The sequence below is a fragment of the Aquila chrysaetos genome, chromosome 4 (genome assembly GCF_900496995.4).
Source record: "Aquila chrysaetos chrysaetos chromosome 4, bAquChr1.4, whole genome shotgun sequence".
Lineage (NCBI taxonomy): Eukaryota > Metazoa > Chordata > Aves > Accipitriformes > Accipitridae > Aquila > Aquila chrysaetos.
The window spans coordinates 76833632-76860637 of NC_044007.1; the positions used below are offsets into that span (position 1 = coordinate 76833632).

The following is a 27006-nucleotide window of genomic DNA, read 5'->3' on the forward strand; positions in this document are numbered from 1 at the left end:
ACCCCATCTCTCCTAAAGTACCTGCAAAAACTGCATTGATTGTGTACATTTCCAGTATAAGATCTTGATAGTGTTTTGAAGCCTAAAGCAGATAAGACTTACTTTTACATGGCATGTCAAACAGCAACAGTCGTAAAATATCAAATTAAAATATATGTTAAGGTTTCCTCTTAAGTGTAATAATCACCTCTATGACTTACACGTGGTAAAGCACAGGAGTAAGGAAATATACAAGCTTCTTCCTTTTGTTTGCTTATCCTGTAATCATTGCTTCCATATTTCAAGGCATTGCATTCATATTGCTTATATTGCATATCTGTGATGGATCTCATCACAACTCTGCAAAAACTTCCTCTGAGAATTATTTTTCCTCAAAATAATAAAAATTATGACTAAGGATTTTTCCTTTCCTAGGTGGAATGGAATTAATGTTTTTATGGAATTTTTCATTTTTTCCTCTACTCCTCTCAAATTCCTGAAGAAATAAATCTACAGGCTAACATAACTTAAGTAGCAGTAAGAGAGTTATGCCAGACTTTAAAGATGTCCTGATGGGCTATCAGTTGGTATCAGTTTTCTGTCTCTTGCGTGCTGTAGAGTGTGTAATCTGTTCTGATAGGCAGATGGATGTGTGAGTTTGATGTACTGACACAGTACTAATAACCCCATTAGACCCAAAGATTAATGATGTATTGTGCTTTGTCCATGCCTGCCTCATCCATCATGTACCTGGTAATCAAGGGGTGGGAAGCAGACCTTTTATGTAATCAGTCAATAGCTTTGTTAATCTAATTGCCAGTAATAATAGTCTTACTGGTAGAAAGGATTCCATTCACAAGCATCCTACATTTTCTAATGATGTTCCTTCGTATTATTCCTAGCTAGCACGTACAGAAATGCATATTTTTGTCTGTTATTTCAAACATTTGCTTTTGCCTTGAAGGGCTATTTTGTTCTATAAAAGCCACTTCAAAACTTGACAGAACAGCAAATGACATGAACTTTGAGATAAAAGTCAAGAGCAAACCAACTAGTGGGAAGTTTTAATCTCAGAGATTTAGCTGGATCTCAAGTGAAGCTACCAGAAAGTCAGTAAACCTAATTGGCATGCTTCATTTTTAATAGTAACACAATTTCAAAAGTTCTGAGGTAAAATTTATTCCATCACAAGCTACTTATACAAGGTCCAATGAACTACTCTTATCTTCACCAATGTCTCGACATATATCTTAGTAGGAGGAGAGGAAGTGGGTGAACGTCATGTAAAAGGAATGAGTTGTAATGGGCAATGCGTACAGGCAGTCAGCTTCTGTAGTAGTTAAGAGGCATCACCAGCAACACTTTATAATTTAGTAGATAAGTAATCACCAAATATAGTTAGGTGATATTAAGCCATTGGAGCCAAGAGCACAAATTGCAAACAGTTACGTGTTTGTGAAATAAAATCCTGCTCCCACAGAAAGCAGGGTGAAAATTGCCGTTGACTTCATCAGGGCAGCAATTCCATTTACAGATGTTAGCACTGGAGAGAAACATTTATGATCACTTGGTTTGAAGCTCATAAAGACACAGCATAAAATTCCTTTGAGTGAGTCCTGCATCCTGCCAAATGGCAATGCGCTTGAATGACATCATGTCTCATAGGAAGACAGGCTACTTAGATTTAAAGAATTCAAGAGCTGGATAAACTGTCACATACCTCAAAATCTATTCCAATACTAGACTAGTGTGAAAAATGTGCACATGTTTTCATTTTAAGTTTGTCTCATTTTCATTTTATCTAGCTTCCAGCTTATCTGCTAAATCAAAGTGCTGTCTGGCATGAGAGGTCTTCTCTCCTTGCATATATCTATAAACTGTGATAAAATCACCACTTAACCTTCCCTTTGCTAGGATGAGCTCTCTGCATCTCAGCATGTTTTCTAGGTCTCACAGTCCTTGCAGAGCTATATTAGTTTCACAGTGGCAGCTGGCTTTAGGCAAGCCTTTGGAGTATTATCATTATTTATTTACAAAGATCTGTCATTTGTTATGGTTCAGTGATGTTGTAGAAGCAGATATGGGTATCAGTCTGGGAAGCAGTTGGAGGGGTGCTGACACTACTGTTGGGGAGTTTTCATGTGACAAAGGCCACAAGTTTGGCAGGATTTTCAGGTGGTTTCTAAACTCTTGGTTTAATCAGATGCCAAACCATATACCAGCATGTTTGCTTGTTATGGCTTAGTCCCAGCAGATGTCATGTAGAGTACCTTGCCACTGGCTTTACGTAAGACTGCTCTCCTGGTGCTGTCCACACACAGGATGCTATCATGGAGCGCAGCTCTCAGAATGTGCTGCATATACAGCACATCTTGGACATAACATACAGTTTCTTATTTCTTCCTCCAGTCAGTAGAAGGGTGAAAGATGATTCTGACTAATTTCTTTTTGTTCAGAAGCCTTATCTTTTTATTCATGTTTTAAAAACAATACATCCATAAAGGAGGGAAGCAATTGTGCTAAAGAGAATACTGTGAGAAGGAATACTACTGGCTTCTTGGTTAATTTTAATAAGACCTTGTTTAAAGAAATACACTATTTTTACAATATTTGTGTGAAAGGGAAAAAAGATTTTTTTCAGCCTTTAATTAAATGAATACGCAGGACTGGCACAAGATTTCATCGCCTTGTTCATGCTTTGTTGTGCACTGAGATGCATTATAGTTTTAATAAAGTTGCATCAATAAAGTTTCATGATTACCACATTTACCTTACTATTCAATTGGGCTAAATTATAGTTGTATCTTCTAGCTGGTCTAGCTTTGACCAGCCACATTACCATTATTATATAAAGTCAAAGATTTAGTTAAGTAGAAACTGAGAAAGAGGGAGATTTAGCTTTTTTTTATTGCTAAAAATCAAAATAGTTTGCCTTTTTACCTAAACATAATCAGAGAGAAATATAATGAATTCACATACTGGAAAATATACTGACAAATGGTCCAAAGAATTTCTCCTTTCAATATCTTTTCATATTTTTTATCTTGTTCACTTCCTAAACCTGTCATAACCACATCAGTTAATAGATAAATTCAAAATTCTTACTTGTTATCTCAAGCACTTTACTCAAACTTACATCACCCCTTATTATTCTATTCCCCTCAACTTTTTTTTTTGTTATAACTACAGAAAAAAAAAATTTCCAGCAACAGCCCAAACATAATTTTACAAAAATGCATGTTTATTTTCCCTTTAAAATAAAAAGGAACCCCAATTAATTGGGAACAGAATAAATCTCTATTAGCAATGCTGTATGTGCATCAAACAAACTTCTTTGGCATCTGTTTGAAGGCCTTGCTCACGTTTCTGCACAGCTATAGCACCTTAATAGGGTCAGCAAGATAGTAATTAGCAGTTGTGTATCCCTTTTCAAAAAACACCATATCTGTTGCATTTGCCAGCATCTCTGCTGAGGGTAGTGCTAGATTAGGACTTCAGCACTCACAGGGTGGCTGTCTTAATCAGGCAAGTGGCAGGAAACTCTTGTCTCACCTTACAGTTATGCAGTGACTGACTTCAATAGAGCTGCCTCAATTTACTACACAAGATGTGGCAATATATCTAAAACCTGCTGCTCTTGCTCACTAATAGCTCCACTGAAGTCAGGCACTGCATGTCTGCAGAGAAAGACATCAGCTGTATGTCTATAACTGCCTGTTTTTTCATTTCATGCTCAGTATTCTGGGTTTCAGATCAAATAATTTAATTCCTCCTTGATTAATACAGCTCAGTTTGAACGTTAGGTGGGCTTGAGCCAGGTGGCTGGAATACAAAGCATTCAGTATGGCTCCAGGAGATTCCAGCTGAACTTTGCAGAACTTGCTAAGATTTTTGTGTTTTCAGCCAAGACCCTTCCAAGACTTCAGCCACACCTAGCTTTACTTTAGCAAGTAGGCAGGTTTGGATTCTTCACATGAAGACTCTAAAAAAAAAATGAAGATAGAATTAGTCTCTTTCCTTGCAGTAATTCCTGCAAATGGGAAGTGACTCATTCTCCCTCTTTGCCCTTGCAGTATCTGAAGAACATGATGTTATTTATTACTACTTTAATTCTTTTAGAAAAACCCATTTCCTGTTTGCTTCCAAGACATCACCACTTTTATGTGGCTAGTGCCACACTAAATTATATATGAGCAGTTCCTTTTGTGACCACCTACAAGGCTTTGAGAATTTCAAATAGGATTTGGCTGATCAAGAAGCTTACCTTTGGTTTGACACAAAGATATCTCTAAGCTGTTTTCTACAAGTGTGCCCTTACATGAGTAGTCTGATTTCCACTGAATTTCCAGCACCCAGAGTTAAGCCTGTGTGAAAAATACTTTGCTGTGTTGGAATAAAGTAGTCATTAATCTCCTCAAAGAAGAGAAGCCAAAGAGGCAGTGCTGATGTTAGCTTTTTTCCTAGGAGAGTGTGTAGGGGTTCCCCCCCCCCCCCCCGGCTTCCTCCTACTGTCTTTGTTACCTGCTGTTGCTCTCGTATGAGGGTAGGGCACACATCCCCCGTGGTGAGGCTGGAGGAGGGCTGCCCATGCAACCACAAAAGCCAGTGACGGGAATTCCAATGGCTCTTCAATGTGCTGGGCCCAGCTCATAAAAAGGGGCAAAAAGCAGCTTCATCATCCCAGAGCTTCCCAGGAGAACCATGACAGCTGGAATCACAATTATCTCTGCTCCCTGTTCCCACCAGTGGGGTAGTCATTTTCTATGAAATTGGCAATATCCGAAGTTCAGTCAAATGCAAAGTAAACAAACTGAAACAACAGAGATAAATATTTGCTTTCTAATCCCTTTGAGTGACAGGAGACTTCAGTAACACTTGTAATGGATTAAAAAACAATTCAGGCTACTAAAACCCCTCCCCCAAATAAACAAAAAAGTCCTAACCTCTTAAACAATTCCTCAACCCAGGTCAGCTCTGAGGAGATCAAGGGACATTTCTAGTGACTATTTATAATCCTGCGACAATAGTGCAGCTGTTAACCTTGCACTGACTTTGTTAGCTGCCTCCTGATGCCCTGTGCTACAAATGGGTCAGAAGCAAGTGCTGTAAAGGAGAAGATGGAAGCAGGCTGCTTCTTTGTCACAGGTTCGTTACAGTGGAACTATCTCTGGCAGAAACATTAGAAGAGCTGATAAGAAGGTAGAAAACTGAATAGGCTTTTAGTTTATTATTGCATGGTCATACTCCTGAGGTCCACAGTTTTACTCTGAAGGAAGAGATTTCCCACAATGAGTTTCACAGTTCACCATTTTCCCACAGAATTAGGAGATTAGCCCTTCAAGTCTCTTCCACACTCTGCTTATAGCAGCAAACCAGGGCTTTTAGGTTTGTAAATGGCCTTTACACAGCAATACATTTTGATTTTATGTGTGATTACTCTCACACATGCATTTTCTAGATGTAGAAACAGAAAGGGAGGGCAGATTTTCATGCATCTCAGCCAAGGAAAAGGAGATCGCTTATCTATAAGACAATGAGAAAGGGAGCTTTCTGATTCTGTTTTATCATGGCATGCAAAGACCACCATAACAATGTCGTCTGCAATGCATGGCTTCTCCATACTGCCTATGGCAAATGCTCATTTAAGTGTCTGAATGATTCAGGCTGCATGTTGCAGCTACTATATATGTACGCAGTAACATCTGGCAAGTTACTAAAACTGCTGACTGCTTATTAAAGTATTTTTCATTGATTTTGTTTAAACCATAAAGAGCTGCTTTTGATTATCTGGCAAATCCACATTCTAATACTTTAACTTTCCCATATAAGTTTGTAACTCGCAGTGCTATGCAGTTTAAACAAACTTGGGATTTATTAGAGAGAAAAAAATCTCTTGGAAAGGAAAAGATGAAATATCCCATTGCTGCTGACTTTTCCCAGTACCATCATCTTATATTCTGGCTTCATACAAGGCTGAATTCTCAATCCGATGAGTGGAGTTGCCCTTCTGAAATTTGTGAATGAATCTATCCCACATATCCCTTTATCATTCATAATGGAGTTAGACAAGTGATGTGTTTGCCCTTCTATAAACAAGCAGGTTTTGGTCCACAATTTTGAGGAAATCTTTAACATTTTGAAAAAGGAGCACCTCATTCTTAGACTGACACCATGCAAAAAGAGCATCTTAAGTTATTGTGCTTTTTTGTCTCAAAAATATCTGAAAGATACTGGATCACCCTTTTCCTGTACAGTTCTGTACACCATTTCCCTTAAAATACCCAGACATTTTCTGTGACCTCTACAAAAAAAATGTCATATCTGAGAGGAAAGTAAAGTGTTTTGCCACTGAAATCAGCTTTCAGGTTCTGCCCCCCCCCCCCCCCCCCAAAAAAAAAAAGAACGCTTAAGTTAAGAAAACATAGCCAAAACTGAAGTTAAATGTTTTCTGACCAGACTTAGTAAATACTTCTCCAATTGCTTTTCAATTTGAACTTGAGGTTATAGAACATACAGGTTCTGACTGTGTTAAAAATCAGCCATTCTCTTTCACAAGGTTGCTTAAGGAATTATATTAAAAGGAATGTGTCATTCACCAACAGAAGAATTGATCTGAAAGATTAGTAAAACAGGTTAGCTATAGGTCTACCCCTCTAATTAGGTTTCTTCTTGCAGGAGGTAGAAATAAACGGACGCCTGTAAAGTTGAAAGCAGATGATGTTTGTTGCTAAAACACACACATATTTATAATCACATATTCTGCAAAGTCACTGTACACACGCACAAGCATAAAATATGATTAGTTATACCAACTCTGTACACACGCATAAACATAGTACATAATTGGTTATACCAACTAAAACATGGGAAACTTGTCTCAGTCTAATTGGTCAAGATAAACTGCCGAATTGAGTTCTTTGTGCCAAGTTCCCTTTATCATGGAATGCGCACCTGTGTTCTTCTAAGTGGCATCTTTTTTTTTTGTCTTCTTGTTTATTCTGTTCAAGGTCTTCTAAAGGCGTCTGGAATGCTCTTGCGACCATTAGCTAAATATGTGTCCACATCTTCTGGGTCTACAGTTTTAAGCTTTTGCACAGTTTTTCCACTCATTGTTAAATGCTTTCGGATTTACATTTAATTCCCCCTCCCCATTAATCTACGGTAAAAATGGATCTACATCCAGTGGTCTTCCTAGACCCTGGCAACAGGCAGATATGGCAGAAACCCATTGATGGTCAAAGAGCAAGGTGTTTTATGACTATTGAGCATGTAGGATTGCAGAGACTTGGAAAAAGAAAATAGCCTTTTTGCTCTGAACTCTGAAACAGCAGAGCCCATGACTTTGTTGGGCAAGGAACTGAACACCAGTGAATTTTCATCTGCTGTCACCTGTTTGACAAGGTGACTCAGGCTAGAGAGCCTACTTTGGGAAGATGAATTTGCAGTTTTGCTAAGAAATTTTGAACTGTCACCCTTGGGCAGTGCATAGACTTACACAAATGGTTTCCAGACACTACCCCTAGAGCATGATATCCATCACACTGATAGACCCTAACCCAGTTTTAAGCCAGTCAGGAACAAAATCTTTTTGGATAAGAAAATAAAACCTTCTTCACCACAAAATTTAACTGTGGTGCATATAAAGCATTTTAGAGCCAAAATATGTATACTACACAACAAAACTCTGTGTACATTCTGAACTTATTTTATTGCACCAAGGGATGTATTTATTTGGCTAGTATGGAAGAAAGATCTCAAGAAAGATCTCAAGTAACTGTTTAAAGGCAGTCTAGCTAACAACTGTGTCTCCATAATGGTGTTTCAAACTAAGCCAGTCTTCGATGTCTCTGCTTAAATACCTCAGATTTGAAAATTAGTCATAAATGTGTACACATTCCCATGTATGTCTGCAAAACAAAATACATGCATAATGATTAATGTGTGACTCAAATTTAAAAAACCACTATTTGGCATGAAAGATATGTGGCAAAAGACATGCTACACCAATAATATAATGCGTAAGACTTGCTTTTGTCCTTCAGAAACACACAGAGTAGCAACTAGGAAATAAGATGAAAAACTGTGTGGTTTGTGTTCTGCATGAACTTGAAGAAAAGGTAGAACAAGGCTAGCAATCCTCCCTTGATTTTTCCAGCCCATTAAGTACTAGTTACAGCACAGAGTCACTGATGACTCTGATGATTCAGGTTAGGTGACAGACAGCAGCGATACTGCTGAATGGTTTTTACAGTGCCTTCAGGTAAAGCCTTTGTGTCTCAAAATAAAGGCAGCTGCATTAAGTGGCATCTAAAGGTGTTACATTCCTTGCTGCGCTGGGCTCTGTTGCCTGCCTTGCCAAGCCTTGCTGCTGGAGCACTGCATGAATCACAGAATGCTCTCAGGCACAGGTTGCTGTTGTACTTGGTGTCTTCTGAAACTTATTTTCAAAATTTCTCCTGCTGTCTAACCTGTTTGAACCCTACAAAGAGTCTTGTCCAGCTGTCTGGAGACTGCACAGCTTACTGTGGGCATTGCCACTTCCATGGAAACATGGTGAGATTGTAATCATACAACCAAGAGGCAAGAAAACTGAGGTGGAAAATCCCAGTTTATTTTCCCCACCCTTCTTAAGATTTCTGTCTATATAGGTCACACCCTTACTTCAGGATGTATTCACAAACACATCTGAAGGCAGCTCACTGCACAAGCTCTTTCCAAGGAGGCTTTACAAACCCAGGCTCTTTATGGATATTGATATTCTAATCTCCGATTGCTTTTACCCATACTATCCTTGTCCTAATGCAGTAGTGGCTGGAATTACACTTCTTTAACACCACTTCATTAAAAAAAAAAAAAAAAAAAAAAAAGAGTCAGTATTCACCATTGCTTAGTAGTTCCGGACAGGGAGGAAAACAGAACAGATGCAGTCCCATATATGATGGTGTAAACCTGGCATGGCTATTTCTGGTGAGCAATTGCTCTTGATGTATATACACGTACAAAGAATCAGAATCTTTCTTCTGTTAAGGAGAAACCTTGTCTCTCAAACAGAAAGAACAGTAGTTGTATTTGAAAATAATAAATCACTACTCACTGCTACTTTAAGCAGTTTTCTCTAAAAAGAAAAAAATGGATACCTGCTGGATTTTAATGCGATATATTTTTTCCTGGAAGTTTTGGTTTGTTCCCCACTGTCATACTTTTTCGCACTTTATTTCTCTTCAGGGTGGTAAGTTTTTATCCTTGCGTCTCTTAGAAATAAGTGGATGCAGCATATGTTCCTTAAATAGAGCCTCTGAATTATTCCTACATGAGCTGTGTTAAAGCTCTCCAGATTGTGTAGCTTTTTTCTGGAAATCTGCCAAGGTCAAGGGAAGACAGGAGTTATTTCAAGCCTGGTACAGTTCTTTGGAGATAAATATATAATCAGATTATAATGATATAATCGGAGGGATTTAGATTTTTGCTCATCAATGTGAACTTTTCACTTCAGGCTCTGTTTTTATAGGGTTTCCTCACCCTACACCTCCTTTCTTGCAAACAAAAAAGTTCACCTACTGTGACTTTTTTCTTTTTTTAAGGGAGACAAAAACATAATTGAAGTAGGAGAAAACTCACAGCAAAGGAGATGTAGGGCCCAGGAATCTCTTTGATCTCTTCAAGACTTGTTTTACACATTTTTTGTGCTTGACCATTCTCAAGGTTTGAAGGGACTATCCAACAGAAAGGATCCTGGGTGACACATTCAAAGTCTGCTAACCAATCTAGACATTGAAGTGCTACAAAACTAGCTCTTAGAAATCTCAGCTTTACTAAAGGTCACTGGGATACAAGGGTTTAAGTCAAATCCAAACCCAGACTTTAGGCAGTCAAGTTATTTGGTGCCTAGGAAAGCTTTACCTATTGCTGAGAGACTAAAGGAGGAAAACAAAACTAGCATAACTGGTTTTGGCTTCTCTTACTGTCCCATTTCTCACTGTGATATTTGTATATATTAAATCATCCTTTTTCCAGAGGAAAGCAGCACAGAGAGACAGTTAATGATAAAGAACAAAGTCCTGATCAATTTATGCTGAAAATAAACTGTAACCACCATAGCAAAGCAATACAGTAACACAACTGCTGTCCTTTTTTTCAGTCCATGACAACCCTGAAGCATGTACTCACAAGGCAGGGCATCAGGTTTCCCAGTAACATTCCTGAGTCAAGTAGGCAGACATTCCAATTTAAACCAGTTACACCTGAAATCCTTTTTGCTTAACACTTGTTAACCCATCTTTTCACTAAAGGACTATCAATTCCTATAATAAGTCATGAGGAACTTCCTACAATTTGAGCACAGCTTTTCTTCGGTCTGAATAGAAAACTCCCTTAGATATCTGCAGCAGCACTGCAGGAGGATTACGGTGTGCAGATGACCACACCATATGTGATTAAATTCAGGTATAGAGAACTGTGGTCAAGGCCTCCAGAACAAGCTCTGAGGCCACTGATTTTTATCAGCAGGTTATCACACCCTCCTCACATGGACTAATTAACTACATGCTCACATCCCAATTTCTCAGTACAATGACTCAGGTTTGCAGATTCCCAGGTCAGGATTAAGGTGAAACGACAGCAGGGATCCTTTAACTCACAAAACTCAATTGTTATTTGCTCACAACAAGAACTGGCATGAAACTACATCAGTAAACTGTGTAACATGGGCTAACCCTACATCACCAAACATACACTACAGGCTTTGCTTATCTGGGGATCGGTTCAGGGCAGACAATAAGGCGAGCCCTCCCGTTGGGTCAGGAGGTTCAGAGCAGACCCCCTTCCTTCCAGACTCCTTCTCAGAGAGGGATGACGGAAGAAAAAAAAAGAGATGTCACCGGTCCAGCGTCGGTCCTGTCAGCCAAGCGGTCCACTCCCGGTAGGGTTGCACACCCAGGGCTTCAGTTTGTGTCCTTTTATCATCCTTGCCCCCTCCTTTGGGCGGGCACTCGAACTCATTAGGCTAATTAGGTGTCATGAGCGGTTTGTGAGCCTTTGGGCTTGGGGGTCGTTTGGGGAGTAGCTTCCCCTTCCCTGCAGCGTGAGCTGCCCTGATCAGCACATCGGAGCAGGGAGCTGTGCACCCTCTGGCACGACCTGACCTCCCCAGCCCTCCCCTCCCGCTGCTGATGGGTGCTGACCGGCTGCTCTTCACCTGGGGTTCCTTCCTAGGCAGAGTTCCTTGTTATGCAGAGTCAGTCCTTAAGCAGAACTTGCCCCACCACAGTGTTTGAGGCATTAATTCTTTCAGTCTCTCACACTACAGGCAAGAATAACTGCTGCTGCCAGAACCAAGGATTGCAGCTCTCGCTTCAAATGCTTATCCATGGAAGTAGCTACTCTCAGTTAGGCCTATTAAGCAGCACTACCAGGCTGAAAAAACTGAGGTTTTTACTTTATCCCAGCCAGCTCCTGGATATTTTTAGGATTTCTTCCAGTTGCATTCGTGTGTTGACAGAATGGATACTGTGCTCAAACGTGCTACTTAGCTGAAAAGGCTCTGCCCTCATCTACCTTTATTAAGAAGGTTCCTAGGTAAACTAGGTCTAAATATTTGGTGTATGCATACATTTGATGTCGGGAGTAGAGACATGGCCTTGCCAGTGAGCACTCCCCCTGCAAAAGCGGTGTGGAAGTCCTGCAGCCTGGCTGATGGGTGCATGAGAATTAATTCAGAATCTCACCAAACACAGAGCAGCATATACATTCACCAGTCTCTGGCTGAAAAGAATACATAACCTTCCAAGAACATTTTTGTAGAAGGAGGTTTATGCTTCTATGAACTAGGAAGGCAGGCATCACAGAGGGTAAGAATACGTCTAAATCCTATTTACTTTCACTATTCACACTGCGTGATACGTACTCCAAATATCTTTCTGTCTCCCTGTTTAGTGGTGAAACCTAACAACAGCCATGGTAACTAGGTCAACAACTTTCTAAAGAGTTTTTCCTATGTTATTTGGTTTACTTATGGAGCTAATTTTTATGTCCTTTCCCTACTCCTTTTGGAATAGTAGACTCCATTTAAAGAATCTTACTGAATTTCCTCAAAAAACAGATTTATTTTTCAGACATCGCTTGTTCAATAAAATGGAGATGACATGGCTGTATGCAGAGGATATAGTGTTGCAGAGAAGTTGTGCTAACTACTCTGTATTTAAGCACTTCTTGTTTCAACTTAGTATGGCTATGGCATAGATTTAGGTTAGATGCAAGGAAGTAATTCTTCACTATAAGGGTGGTGAGGCACTCAACAGGTTGCCCAGAGAAGTTGTGGATGCCCCATCCCTGGAAGTGTTCAAGGCCAGGTTGGATGGGGCTTTGAGCAACGTGGTCTAGTGGAAGGTGTCCCTGCCCATGGAAAGGGCATGGAACTAGATGATCTTTAAGGTCCCTTCCAACCCAAACCAGTCTATGACTCTATGATTATCATCCTAATGTATATGAGGAGCATGCAATTGAGATGACTGACTTTTGGGGAAAAGCTCTATGAACATCTGCATATTGAAAAAAATCTTACTGTACTCTTTTTAGGAGTGCATGATGAATCAACACCATCAGTGTGGGCAATTAATTTCTCCAAGGTATGAAAGAATTCCTCTAACCCTGTTTAAGATTTTTGCATCCATAATATTACTATTTACCACAAAGATGTTTCCACTTAACAAGGAAGGTCAGTTGTTTTTTATGTTTTAACTCCTATATAGGGAGATAATTAAAACTTAAAATATGTTCTAGATTTGCTGGTTATGAAACACAGAAATTAAATAATTATCTGTGAATAATTAAACTCTTCTTCGTATTTTCAAGCAATTCTAATTCTTCTTCCTTTACTTCTTGCAGAACAAGACCTAAGCCTAGCCTTCAGTGTGGTTTTGCTTGTGCTCCAAGGTATGTTCTCCAGTTCTAGAAATTCTGAGGTATCAAAATCAGTGAAAAGGAATATATCCTGCAATCTATGTCCTGTACTTCTGTTTCAGTAATGCAGAATAGTTACAGATTTTTATACTACTGTTTTGGTTTATCCACTACCATATCTTGCTTACTGTTCTGTATTTTACAACTACTGAAAGCATAATTCAACAGATTAACTCAAATTACCTCCTAGAAGAAATATTTTAGCTGCCATTTTAAATCAAGCTAATGCAATGAGCAAAGAATACCATTAAATTTAATGCTATGCCGTATTGGAGATAAATCTCCATATATAGCTGAAGAATTTTTGAAAAGATCAGCAGTTATGATATGATTGAATTCCATTGTTTTTTTCCACCAGCCTCATCACTTTGTAGCCCAGTGTGTATAGTGGCATAGACTACTGGCTTGGACCACACTTCTGCATAGTTGAGCCAGAAATCATTCTGAATTGCATTTAACCTGGACTTTGCCACACACAAGAAACAAAATTACTTCTATAATGATATTTCTTGTATCATTTACCATCAATTTCCTGCCCTGTCAGTCTGCTTTGTTTCTCTGTACTACTCATTTTAAACCCAGTAGTGCAGGTGTTGGACTGGAAGCTGGCATTCAGAAGACCTATTCTTTGTTTTGTGTGACCTATTCACTTGTGTGACCTTTGGTGGGTTCATAAATCTACCTTTGTTTCAGTTTACTTGTCTCTAAAATTGCTGTGATAAATAAATGTTGTGTTTTATTGAGCTGAATTTCAAGATATATTGACCCAATAATCAATAATTTACCAACTAATAATAAATCCTAATATTCAGTCACTGAAACAAGAAGTCAGCTGGATTGCTCAGTGCACTCCTCGCTATGATTAGATGGAAACCTTTGCTCAAATTCCATCCAAGGGCCAGAGGTATCTGAAGAGATGTTTTTAAGTTAGCACTAAGCCTGATAGCCATGGACAAGACTTCAAATAAACCTTTTATCCTTTCAAGTGCCAATCAGGATATATTCATTTGCAAATACAGTCTAATTGTTTAACCTTTTTCCAGACCTTTGGGACACAATTATCCTACTGCTTGTAGGAGTGAAACCTAATTACCATTTTTTTAAAAATGAGATTAGGCAATACTTGTAATTTATGTCAGGAATTTAATTTGTTAAACAGATCTTTAGCTGGCACGGTTCTACTGAACCAACAGCATCTTAATTCATACACACTATCTTGAGGTGTTTGCCAGTTATTTTCCCCTGGTGGGACCTTTTGATAGGGGGTTGTTTTATTATTACTGACACAATTTTCAAAATAATAAGCCCGTTCAGCTTCCACAGATTGTAATGGAATTCACCAAATGATGTTGATACAATCTAGTATCTGGTTACTGCATGCTACTGCATTGTATACCTGTTGCATTAAAGGCTAAAGAAGTTGGGCAGAAAATAAATCCCCTTGCATTCCAGTTTGTCCTCAGATATCAGAGGGGCTGGGGGCAGCTAGATTTAGATTTTGAGTGATGCCCAGTTCGACGCTATAAATCCGGTCACGTTCAATATATTGAACTATCATGATTACGGATGCACAAGTAGTGCAACGTACTTTCAATTTAGTCGTGTTCAGCGAACTAACACGGCCAGACTTAAGAGGTTTGGTTGCGTTCAGTGAGAACTATCATGGCTAGATTAATGAATAGTACAGTTTATTAAAGCAGCAGGAGTGCAGGTTCTTTAGGATTGCCGGTGATAAATACACTGTCCGCAAAGCATGTTCAAGTACCAAGAATATGAATAATACAGCTGACTACAAATGCGTTAAATCATGGAAAAACTCTACAGAGATTTCTAGGTTTCCCGGGGAAGCACTCGGTATAACCGAGGGTTTGAATCTTACCCATAGGCTTCCCTAAGCGGGGAAAAGAGGTTCAGCCCGTTGACTGATCCCAGAAGTCAGCAATGTCCTCCTGACTTGTCTATGATGGTATCTTCCCTAACAGTCCTCCTCTTTTAGGCACTTTTCTACTGTTCTCTTATTTTTAGGTGGAGCTTGAGTGACTCTAGTCATACATACCTTTATTATGATTGGTATAAAATCTCCCTGCTTTACTTTTAAAGGTATATGCTAGAAAAAATTCAGAGTGCATGCTCAGTGGTGGTTGCACCTTGGAGGCAGGTAGCCTTTGGGATGGAGGTGTGTTTTGGTATTATAATGAGATTATAATGAGCAAAGTTCACCCAGAGGACATGATTTTGTGCGTTACTACTCCAGAAGTGGGCACTTATGGTATAAATCAGAAGTAAGGCAATAGCGTTGACAGAACCCCTGTTATTTCACCTCCTTGCTTCAGTGGATTCAATGCAGGGACCTTCTGTTCTTGGTCCAGTAGTTCCAGTTCCTCATCCCTCTGGTGATATCACAGAGCCTGGCCGCAGTGTCTCCACTCCACTCCAGCCTCCGTGTTGCTTCTCAGAGTCAGCACACCAAGTTCGCCTGGTGTTGCTAACATCTACGGCTGCAGGTTATGTTGCTTAGGTAATTACTATGGAACAGATTTCTTGTATATCCACTGCATTCCACCCTGGAGGTTTACCTTCCCTTAAGAGGGGGACATATCAATAAGTCACCTCCAGTAATTATTCCACAATACGTAAGCTAGTGCTAGCCAAACTGGTTTGAGCACAGGAAGACATCTAATCACCAGCAGCCAGGCTGTTGTACAGTCCACATCAAGTAACTGGAGAGCCTGAGTAAATTATCCCCCTTGAAATTTCATGTTTCCTCAACATGACTGTTTCTCATACTTCTGCTGTGTTTGTTCTGCTTCTCTCCAAAATAAACCATAGTAGTCAAGGAAGGCATAGAGTAGAGCATTATAATCCAGTTAAAATTAATGACCTTATTCTCCACCTCCTTCTCTTGTGATGAGCTAAACACTGAGCTATCACAAGACTCAGACATGCGTTGCCCTTGGGAAACTGTACAGTCCTTGACATCGCTCCTGACTCAGTGTTCCCAATATCACATTAAGCCTAAACTCAGTCCATCTTTCAGTGTGCTTATTTCACGAATCCACATTCGTGAAACTCCAAAGGCTCACAGAAAATCAACTTCATGTCGCCTCTGCTCTGAGACAAAATCAGCTGTAGCTATGACATTCTTCATAGATGTCTGTCTAAGGTTTTCTGCTAAGACCTTTAGCAACAGAGAATCCAAAGCCACTTCAGCTGCTCCACTATCGGAGAAGAGATTTGCCCCTTCTTTGCACCAATCCTTCGGTGTTACTGTGTTCCTGCTGTAACCCTGCACGCAATCACCTGCTTTTCCTTGAGCATCTCTTACTATGTAAAGGAGGACTCTGCAAGCAGGATATACCTCATGTAATGGGCTAGAAAAAGTGTTCATTGGTTGATACATGCAGTTACCAAGCCAAGCATTAATATCCTCACCATGCCTAATGGATCTGTGTCAGCTAGGCAATTATGCGTCAGGTGGGAAAGTATTTACCTCCATTGTTTCTTGGAACTGCCTGGGTTGCTGTTTCCTAATTCTCTACCTTTTTCTCAGGTTTATGTCATTAGATTCCCCTTTCAGTCCTTGAGTTACTAGTCACTACCATCTCAGCAATTTCACTTCTGTATAGTCACATTTCTTATCTTGCATGGTTTTAACTTATGTACTTCCACAGTTTAACAACTATCTTTTTAGTAAAACAGAACCAAAGTCACCCAGACATGCTACCTTGGGTCACATGCAGCTGAACCACTGGGCTATTTTATACACTGCATTCCTCTCTGTTCTTGTCGTGGTTTAACCCCAGCCAGCAGCTAAGCACCACGCAGCCGCTCACTCACTCCCCCCCCACCCAGTGGGATGGGGGAGAAAATCGGGAAAAAGAAGCAAAACCCACGGGTTGAGATAAGAACAGTTTAATAGAACAGAAAAGAAGAAACGAATAATGATAATGATGACACTAATAAAATGACAACAGCAATAATGAAAGGATTGGAATGTACAAATGATGCGCAGTGCAATTGCTCACCACCCGCCGACCGGCACCCAGCTAGTCCCTGAGCGGCGATTCCCCGCCCCCCACTTCCCAGTTCCTATACTGGATGGGATGTCACATGGTATGGAATACCCTGTTGGCCAGTTTGGGTCAGGTGCCCTGGCTGTGTCCTGTGCCAACTTCTTGTGCCCCTCCAGCTTTCTCGCTGGCTGGGCATGAGAAGCTGAAAAATCCTTGACATTAGTCTAAACACTACTAGCAGCAACTGAAAACATCGGTGTTATCAACATTCTTCTCATACTGAACTCAAAACATAGCACTGTACCAGCTACTAGGAAGACAGTTAACTCTATTCCAGCTGAAACTAGGACAGTTCTCCACCCCATTTCTTTAACTCTTTCCCTGTACGTACAATTTTCTAACTTCTGGTCATTCTAGTTACTGCCTTACCAGAGCTGAGTAAAGGAGAAAGATGACTTCCCAGGTATTCAGGACTAAATTCTAGCTTATTTAGCAATTATCACTCCTATGCTTTTCACAGCAAATACCTGATATTGTTACCAAGTGCTGAAATTTGGGATATAACCACATTTCTGAGAAGCCGTTCCTGAATTAGTCTTCTGCATCCTGTAGTACATACAATTCTCCCTACCTAAGCATAAACATATAAACATAAACATAAGCATATATAAGTGTATATTAGTGAATTTCATTCTGTTTTTCCAGAACCTTTTCTCTATTTTTGGCAAGTTTCTTTCAAATTCTTGTCCTGCTCTCCAAAGTTTTTGCAGTCCTTCATTTGTGCCACAAGCAAACTCAATATACTTGCTCAGTACTATGTCATTTTGAATGAAAATATGAATAGCTTCATACTCATGACAGATCCCCATGAAGCCCCCACTGGATACATCCTTCCATTCTGGTATATCATTGAGCCTTATACTTCAGATATAGTTATTTAGGGATATTTGCACACTCCTTAGAGAAGCTCCATGAAAGCCATGTTTTGGAAAGTATTACTTGACACAGTATCAAAAACCTTGATACCATCAATATGTATATGATTTAATCTGTTCCTGCTCTATGTTACACTGCTGTTAATATTTCATAGTTAATAGGCTGATTTGACACGATTTGGTGTACGCAGCTATATCTTGACCACTGTGCCATTTCTCCATTATTTTCCAATTTCTTATGAGTAGATTGTTTGTTTCAGAATTTTCCCAGAAGGTGAAGTTAAGCTGATTTGTCTACAATTCATTATGTCTTAATTTCTCTTTAAGAATAAGCACTATATTTGCCTTTTCCAGTCTCCTGGTACCACACCCTTAAAGACAGAGGTTAAAAATTCACTGATTGCTTCAGCCAGCTATCTAACTAACCTACAGTGCTTTCACAAATGCCAAAACCCACCCTACATAACACTCTCTGTATAAAAATCCTTTATTCATAGCACCCCCTCCCTCATTCTAGAACATGTGCCCTGAATAAATATGACTCTTTATTTCAAGCCAGGTATTAGCAGTCCCAGTAAAGCTTCTAATTAAATCAGGGTTTTCTCATCCTGGGAAATGTACAATAAGGCAAAAAAACTAACTGTGGCAGTTAATACATTTAATATAGCTAGTAAGAAATTACTTCTATGGATTTTGTGCCATTTCCTACACATTCACAAGGTTATTTCTTTAAATTCAGATCTTGATACAAAGGTAACCAAAGCCACCAATGAACATCACTGATTTTCAGATCTAGATTCTTACATAATATTTTAACACCAGTTAAAGACCAGTTGAAGACCAGACAAGACCAAACTTGTAAGCAAACCTGTTGTGATATGTGAACTTTCAAAGACTCTCAGTGCTGGACTTCTATAAAACATTGGCAAAAAACATTCTGCAGACAGGAAAGCAAAATTGGACTTTGGGTAGTAGGAATTTAGATAAGTTTGTTTCCTTCTTGCCTAAAGTCCTTCTAAAAAGGTCACAGTGATAAAAATAGAGCTGCCTTCTTTTACAGGGATTTTGCTTGAGAGCTCAATTTATTCAGAAATCAAGACAAATTGATGCTGTTCCCTGGGAATGCAGATAGGCATATTTTAGACAATAAACCAGGAGCCCTTATCTGCTGAATTTTGTCTTTTCAATGTAGCTATCCTATGCTAATTTTAGGTCTGCATCCTCTATATCCTGCCGTGTTTTGTTTTTCCTCCCATTCAGTTCTGATTTCCCATTACGGCATGTCCTTTTAGCACATATTTTGTACTTATGACGCATCTGTTCTCATTTTGCTCCTGCAAGTGCCTAAACGATAGCTAAATGCATCTGTAAGGACAAGTGCTGAACAGGTGCAAAACAAGACCACAAATAATGAAAGGAGAGGAAGAAATCAGAGAATAATTTTTGCTCTGTCAGGACTTGCCTAATATATGTATAGCCATTACAGAGGCAATACAAATGTCTCATTTTCACAGTTCTTAATCTTCTTTAAAAAAGGATCTTTCTGGAGTTAATTTAGTCTAAGAAAATTTGGTAGGACAGGATACTCATTCTCTGTTGCTGATCTGACAGAGATTTCGTACTATAGCTTAAGGAATTTATAGGGGATCCAGCTCTTCTGCGTTAGTAGAAGAGAAAATGTAAAAAGTATGAATGTACATATACTATTTAAAAATGAAACAAAACCCAGCCTATTTTTATGTTTATTTTACACTGTCCAAAGCACTTTTGCCTGTTACTCTTAAGAAAAGCTTGTGCAGAGATATTAATTTCACACATGCCATAAATGAATATATTTTTCCTCATTCTAATCTCAGTGATACAGACTGGATAACTGAGCAATGCTACTTTCCTTTTATATTGTTTCAGCAACATAAAAAGTCAATTGATTCTCATTCTCTACCCAATGTTATGGCTTTAAAATACCTCTGAGTTCAGCCTCGAGGACAGCAGGATTTTCAGGATTGTGACTATACCACTTTAGTAATTTCTTTTGAGAACAGGCCAAAAGAAAATCTGTTTTGTCTAGTAGCCAAATGATAGGTGGGAGAAAAGAGTGGGAGTCAGTTCAAATAGACAAAATCTGACTATTTCCTGCTGAAAAGAAGCATCCAGAAAAAAAAACCATTCTGAGTAGAACAAACCTTTTGATTCAAACATTCCCTTCCATGCACTTTTACAGGAAGCATAGATAACTAAGAGTTCAGCTCACGAAATACAGAGAGACACCAATGCTTTTCTGCTCTGTAATCCCAGTTAGTTAGACACTTCACCTGCGTAAGAGAGAGACAATTCTCTTCTCTGCCTGACGATGAGTTAAGTTCACATCACCCATCTCACAGGAGCATGTCGAAGATGATGTGCTGTGGGCTGTCCAGTCTATGGGCTTCTCAGTCCTATGAAGAGCACACCAAAATTTGCCAAGGCAAATTAGCAATTTTTTTATCGCTGTGCATGCTGCAAACTCCAGGTGACCTATTGAATCAAGACTCAGTGGCTGTTGCTGGCTGGCTTTCTCCTGTTGCTGGGATTTTGGATCATTTGGCAGCTCCCACAACAGAGTTGCTCTGCTGCTAGCTGTGTGGCAGATTTATTTGATCTGCCTCTGAATCACATGCAGCTCAAGATTGAAAGGCTGGCCACCCTGCATAGAAGTCCCAGGGCTAATCTCAGTCCCTTTTGATGATAATGTTCTACCTTGTATTTTAAATAGTTAAGCGGTCATTGGAAGCAAGGCAAATCTTCCAATCTCTAGGCAAGGGAATCACCGAGTCACACTCTGGCTTAGTATTTCAGTATATTAAGGAATATTTAGGTGTTTTGAACATAAAGGAACTATCTCTGAAGGAGAATCCATCTTCTTCCATCCTTGGCTATTAGATAAATGCTTTGCAACTAGCCACATAACTAGTAATTTTATGAATCTCATGTGGAAAAGGTTTTTTAAAAATTATTTTTCTCAAGCTTGTTTTTTTGGACAAATAATCAACATTTGCAAATACTTTGGGTGCAATTACATCGAATGAGAAACTGTTTGCTTCATACTATCATCTAAAATCAAAACAGAATACTCAGGGATAGACTGAGTGAAGTTGTTCTGTAGCAGTTGTATAACAGAAGGCACGGAAGTATTTTTTCTTTCTCCTCATATATGAAATCATAACAGTCCCTTCTGAGGTTACAAAATTCTAACATCTGATGAAGCCTGACTGGGTCTGGGGGTGCTTTAAGCTATGCTGGAAACCATAGCCTGAGGAGCAAAGTTGCTCACAGCTCCTTCCTGCTTCTCTTCTTGCGCTTGGTTTATGAAACTATTCCCAGGGAGGAATAACTCACCTCAGGGATCACTGTTCCATAGTCATCACACCAATGTACACGAGAGCAGCGCCAAACTGCTTGTTTTGAACAGGAATTGCTTGGAAGGTTTTTGTGGACTCCAAGCTCTTACGTCCTTTTTCTTAATGTAGGAAAGAAAGTAGAAAGTAGGGAGGAAATAAAAAGGTACGTGCAATAATGCTTCTGGAAAGACAGAATTTTTATTAAGATCATACCCTGAGTTAAGTGGCTCCTTCTTTGACAGCAGCCATGCTGCTGCTCTCTGAAGGGCAAGAAGCTGAACTTTCAGGGAGCCAATTAGGAAATGCTTCAGAAAGAGTGGTAGTGACAGCAACAGTCTGAGAGATTAACTACAGTAAAGGATCCTCAAAGCACTGGCCTCCAAGTATTTTCAGCATAACTATGATCTTTCTTTTGCATTACTTAAAAACTGCTTTTACAAAAAGAAAAGCATCAAAATGACTTGAAGCTTTTAAACTTATTTCTTTCCCATGTCCCAGAGCTTTACAAGCAAACAGTTCCACAGCAAACATCCCTTACCAACAGAGCTTTATTCTTCAGAGAAAAATAAGTTTCTTTAAGACAAATAATAAATACCCCTCATATATGAGTGAAAAGACAAAGGAAGCCTGAAAGGTGCATTATCTTTTGCCTTTGCAGGTTTTTTGCTTTTCAGAGTCAGAAAGGATTGATGTTTCTTTTGGGTCATTGCTGAATACTTCACTGTACAGAAATACTAAATTTTGTCTTGTCACTGAGAGCAATAGGGTAGGAACCAAACAGCAACAAAAAGAACTAACTACATTTATATGAATTTTCTTTGATTCTCTAGTGCAAAACAAAATGTTAATGAGAACAGAATAATAATAAGCTTTCCATGATCACACACATGATCTCACAGAATAACCCACAAAATTCATAAAATATAATGTATTTGATGTCTATCTTCTTATTATAAGACAAAGGTGTTCCTACTAGAAACAATAATGACATTCTTGCGCCAGCTGAACTGGGCTGTAATCTTTCTGTTCTCATTAGAACATAGGGCAAAAAGCAGTGTGTAAAAAATAATAATCATGTTTTGAGAAATTTAGTATAATTGCTTTCTTTCATAAATCTCAGCATAATTAAGAATACAAGAAGGGCTCATGATTTCTCATGTGTTAGAAAAGAAATGCAGGCTGATGTTTTTAATGAGACTGCTGTTCATGATTAATGATACCTGTTTGTCAATGCACTTTATACATATTCACCGCATCCTCACACTGTGTTACAGCTCTTGCACAACAGTGAACTTCACCTGGCAGCTTCACTGGATAATGGCATTAGGATTCGCTAATCAGCACAGCTTGCTCCTTATATGCTGATAAAAACTAGCCATCAGCATCTGGTCATGCAAGTTCTGACCCCAAGTTGTTGTGCTGGATTAAGAGATGTATCAGTAGCCCTCCACAGTACAAAGACTGCTACAGCAAGACTGAATGCTAAAAAGAGTGGAGCAATTTTTATAAAAATAAATATTTATTATTTACTTTGTTTTATCAAGAAGCACTAACACTCTTGGGCTGTGTTCACAGAAATTCTGTGTTGTTCAAACTTAGTTCAATTGGACTTATTCCTGATTAATATGCTGTTCTGTATTCACTGGTGGAACATCATGTTTTCCCATTTGGATACAGAGAAATCAGATATTATTCATTATTAGTGGTTTTCTACACTTTTGCTTATTATTCTATCTCATTTTGCTGTAGTATGCACATTTTAAAGTATGCCTCTATGTAATCTGCTGGGTAGAAATTAAAATGATTACACATCTTCTACATGCTATGCTTTGAGGGACAGAGAAATTAAGATCAATTTTTCAATTTTCATACCTATTTTTATCACAGCCTTTTCAGATATGCTGACTTTGCCAGTGTTTTCTGAAGTCAGCAGTTCTTCAGAAAGATTATTACCTTCAAAAAAATAAAATGGGCTAGTAATTCATGTGTGTACTGTAAAATAATTTACATGTGCTAGACATTTTACTTTCCCTTCCCTGTTTAAACACCTTTGTTTTGTTCATCTTTTATATGGGAGTTACTGCTGGAATGTTCTCTTGGAAACCGCTTTCTCATGTACAGGTCGTGATTTAGCCATTTTGTTTCTGACCATTTCTTAGCTCCTCCTATGCTGAATATAAGCTCTAACTCCTGCCAGGTTTCCTTTCAGATTTTTCTTTTTTTTGTGTGTCTGATAAATCAGATCATCTCAACAGATTAAAAAAAAAAATCACTTATATAATTAAAACAACACCTTTTACTATTGTAAATGTTTTAAAGCTAAATGTCACACAGTGATTTATGCATATATAAATAGAAACATATCCATCAGCTACCTGAAATACGTGTCTTATTTAATGAATATAATCTGGCAACTGTGATTAAAAAAATACATAAAGGAGAAATTCTTCTGCACTCTGTTTCCCTTTTCAGAGGGAGATTTCTTCACAGGGCTTGTTTAGTGTAAAACCTGTCACCATTCATTGCTGTTGAAATGTATATTCTATTACTATCTTATGCCTATGTGACTTTACCATAGCCAGGACTGTTTCATGATGAAATAATCTGCAGAATCTTTATGCTTGTCTCTGCTGCTTACATGGTACAGTACAAGAAAGGGTTGCATGAAATGAAGAATACAAGAGTATGTTGCCAACAGACCTCAGTATTTCACTGATACACCTGAATAATATATAGGTCATGGCCATTACAATGCAAAACACTAGGTTAAATAATTCTTTTCATGTTAATAGTTATGGCAGTCTTAATTTAGTTTTCCAACCTGATCTTCACAAAAGGTCAGTCTGGAGAATCACAATGGTGCCTTCCTGCTTTAAAATCTACCAGACAGATTTTTTTGCTGAAAATGGAGAGGACTTCAGCTGAACTCCACAAGAAAGTAGCTTGTTCACAAGAATATAATTTTGAACATCAAAACCTGATAAATACCGCTTTCCTTAACTCCTGAACTTACTGTGGTCAATACTATAAGCGTTTAAAAGTGGAAAGGTATAGACATTTTCCTTATAGTTGAAGCAGCATTTTGTTTTCTTCAATATCATTCTTTTGTTACTAATTTTTGAGTTAGTAAAACAGTAGTGTTCATCAACAGATTGGTTCCATGCTTGCTCATAACTTTTGCAGTAGTTCTGAATGTGCTTTCAAGGAATTTAGAGCAGAAATGTACAATTTATAGAGCAGAAAGAATGTGAGGTTTAAATTAAGTTCAGTGGTTAAATGCATAAACAATCTTCAACATGTTTTTCAGTTTCCCATCAACATTTTAGACTTTGTGTCTGATACCAGCTGTTACTAGCTGCATTTAGCTTTGAACTAGGAAGCCAAACTCTGATAGCTAAGGAAGTGTCCTTATGTAGAGCCAGGGGAAGAGTAGTAAGTCACCTGCTGTGGTCCTTTCTCTGGAGGGCTGTCAAAGGACAAACCCAGAATTTCTGTGAGGAGGACAAGTGAAAGGGAGATTATATTTGTAGGCTGCTACTTAGAGGACCTTGTTTCAGCAGTTCAGCTGATGCAGAATTCAACAATTTCTTTAAACAATTGCCTGGGATGATGGCGATGGACTTCTGTTTCCAAATAATTTTAGTTCTCTTCAGTGGCCTGTATTAAAAAAATTGATGGTTCCAGTTAGACAAGGATTTGTGTTAAAAAACGACATACAACATGGAATATGATTGCATGGACCTAAGGAGTGGACTTTCTAATGGCTTCTTGTTAAGTGGAAGGCTCTGTCTCAGGCCTCATAACAGCTAAAGTAAAACAGACTAGTGCTTTGCAATTTTCCAGTAGTACACATCTAAAGAGTTGCACTATCCTGGCTGACCTCCATATACACAGACCTTGTGACAGCAGCTCATGTTGTGCAGGAAGAGTGTGACACTACTGCTTCAGCTTTCACTTGACAAATATCTTCCTTTCACTAATAATCATGGGGTATTTGCACATACAGCCAGATGCTGTGATACCTCTTTTTTGAAGAAGAGTCAGACCAGTTTGAAGACGGCAGCCTTACAGGTCTCTTGCCATGTGCAAGGTCTTTCTGTTGGTGGCCCCTGTCCCCACCCCCATTTTTGACCCCTGTGGGTAAATTATAGGGGATTTCTCAGCAACTTTTTCCTTAAGCCAAGGATTGTACTTGGTTGCTTGCCAGGGTCAGCCCACCAAAACTGGGGACTGGGGTTGACCTGACTAGGGCCAGTGCTGGGCACAGGCATAGAAAGGTTACTGGGAAGAGGCCTGGCTGGGATGCAAGTTGATGGGTTGGGGCTGGGGAGGGAGATGGCCAGGCATGGCGTGGGCATGGCGTGGCCATGACATTGTGTGAGCTTAGAGGAGCCCCAAATGAGGGGAGAGGCCCCGAGGTGTGTCTTGCAGCCCACTCCCACCCAGCTCCACCCTGGCCATCTACCTCAGGCTCTGTGGCTGTCCCAGCAGAGCTGGCTGGTCACCCACATCCATATCACCCCCACCTCGAGTGCTTGGGGAAGACTGTAGAGCCCCTGGGGCGCACAGGATGGGCCCTCACCTGTCTGCTCCCTCTCCCCATGTTACTGTACACGCAAGCATCTCTTCTTGAAGGCACATCTTCCCCCTAATAAAAATCTATAGTACCTTTGTAGCACTCATATCATCACGGGATGCCTTTTAGTCAGGGTTGAAAGGCTGTGACATTTAGAGCACGAATGCGCTGGTCCTGGATTGCCCATAAAGGAACAATAAATCCTGTCTGTTGGGACAGTGACTGAAACCTGTAGTCTCTCTCTCTCTAGGCTGCAAAGAGTGAAGGTGACTGAGAAAAGCAAATCCTGCTAAATTCTTTCTTCCATAATTTTACCTGCGAGTTTCTGTGATGCTTGACTATTAGCGGGGTCCACAACCCTCCGAAAAATCTGTATTCACGCATTGAAAAATCCAGTGATATGCATCTTGCTTAGACAAGTATGGAATATGAAAGTATGAAATCATGCTCCCTGGCATATACTTTATAGTTTTTGCTAAAAATTATAGCCATTTAAATCACTTTATTGAAATACTAAAGGAAAATATTAAGAAAAAATGAATAATGCAACACAAATATTTTTACCAGAACCACAACTAGTATATACATTTTTTTCTGCTGGAGATGCATTGTTCCTGAGAACTTCCTCTGCATGGTTTTGAATACAGCATGGTTTGGTGATTCACTTTCTTTCCCCACTCTTTTTTGTGAAAATCACAGAAAAAATTCCTTGCTATATTAATTCTGCAGTGCTTTAAATATGACATGCCACACAGAGAACTTTACTAAAAAACCAACAAGGTTGCAGAGTCAGACTTCAGACTACAGAAATTTCCATGTTCTCTTTGTGCATACAAATAATTTCTATAAAAAGTTCAAAAAGATAAATGGAGATATTGTTTTAAAAAAAGGGTTTGGTAGAATCATCATCAATGTTAAACCCAGGTAATTAACATTGGGTTCTTAAATCTACCTAGGCTCTTAAGAGTAAGACCACACTTAAAAAGTGCTGGATGCTCAGGACTTTTGAAATTCAGTGATTGTTTAGGCAATTAAATGTGGGTTTAGAAGCCTGTGGTTAGGCATTCAAGTTTAAAAATCTAAATGATTTCATTATCACTCACAAGTGATAAGTCTTTAAGGTGGAGGTATTAAGCAAGTTTGTATTGCCTGTTCCTGAATCAGCTGAA

The 27006-nt window shown here is 39.1% G+C and overlaps 1 long non-coding RNA gene across 2 annotated transcripts in view; it reads left to right on the top strand.

Annotated features, from left to right (window-relative positions):
• The window catches only part of LOC121233271, a 144146-nt gene that overhangs the window by 88458 nt on the left and 28682 nt on the right, over positions 1–27006 (top strand). For both annotated transcript variants that reach the window (XR_005932284.1, XR_005932283.1), the window contains one exon: positions 12862–12909. This is a non-coding gene — a long non-coding RNA (uncharacterized LOC121233271). The remainder of the gene's footprint in view (positions 1–12861; positions 12910–27006) is intronic.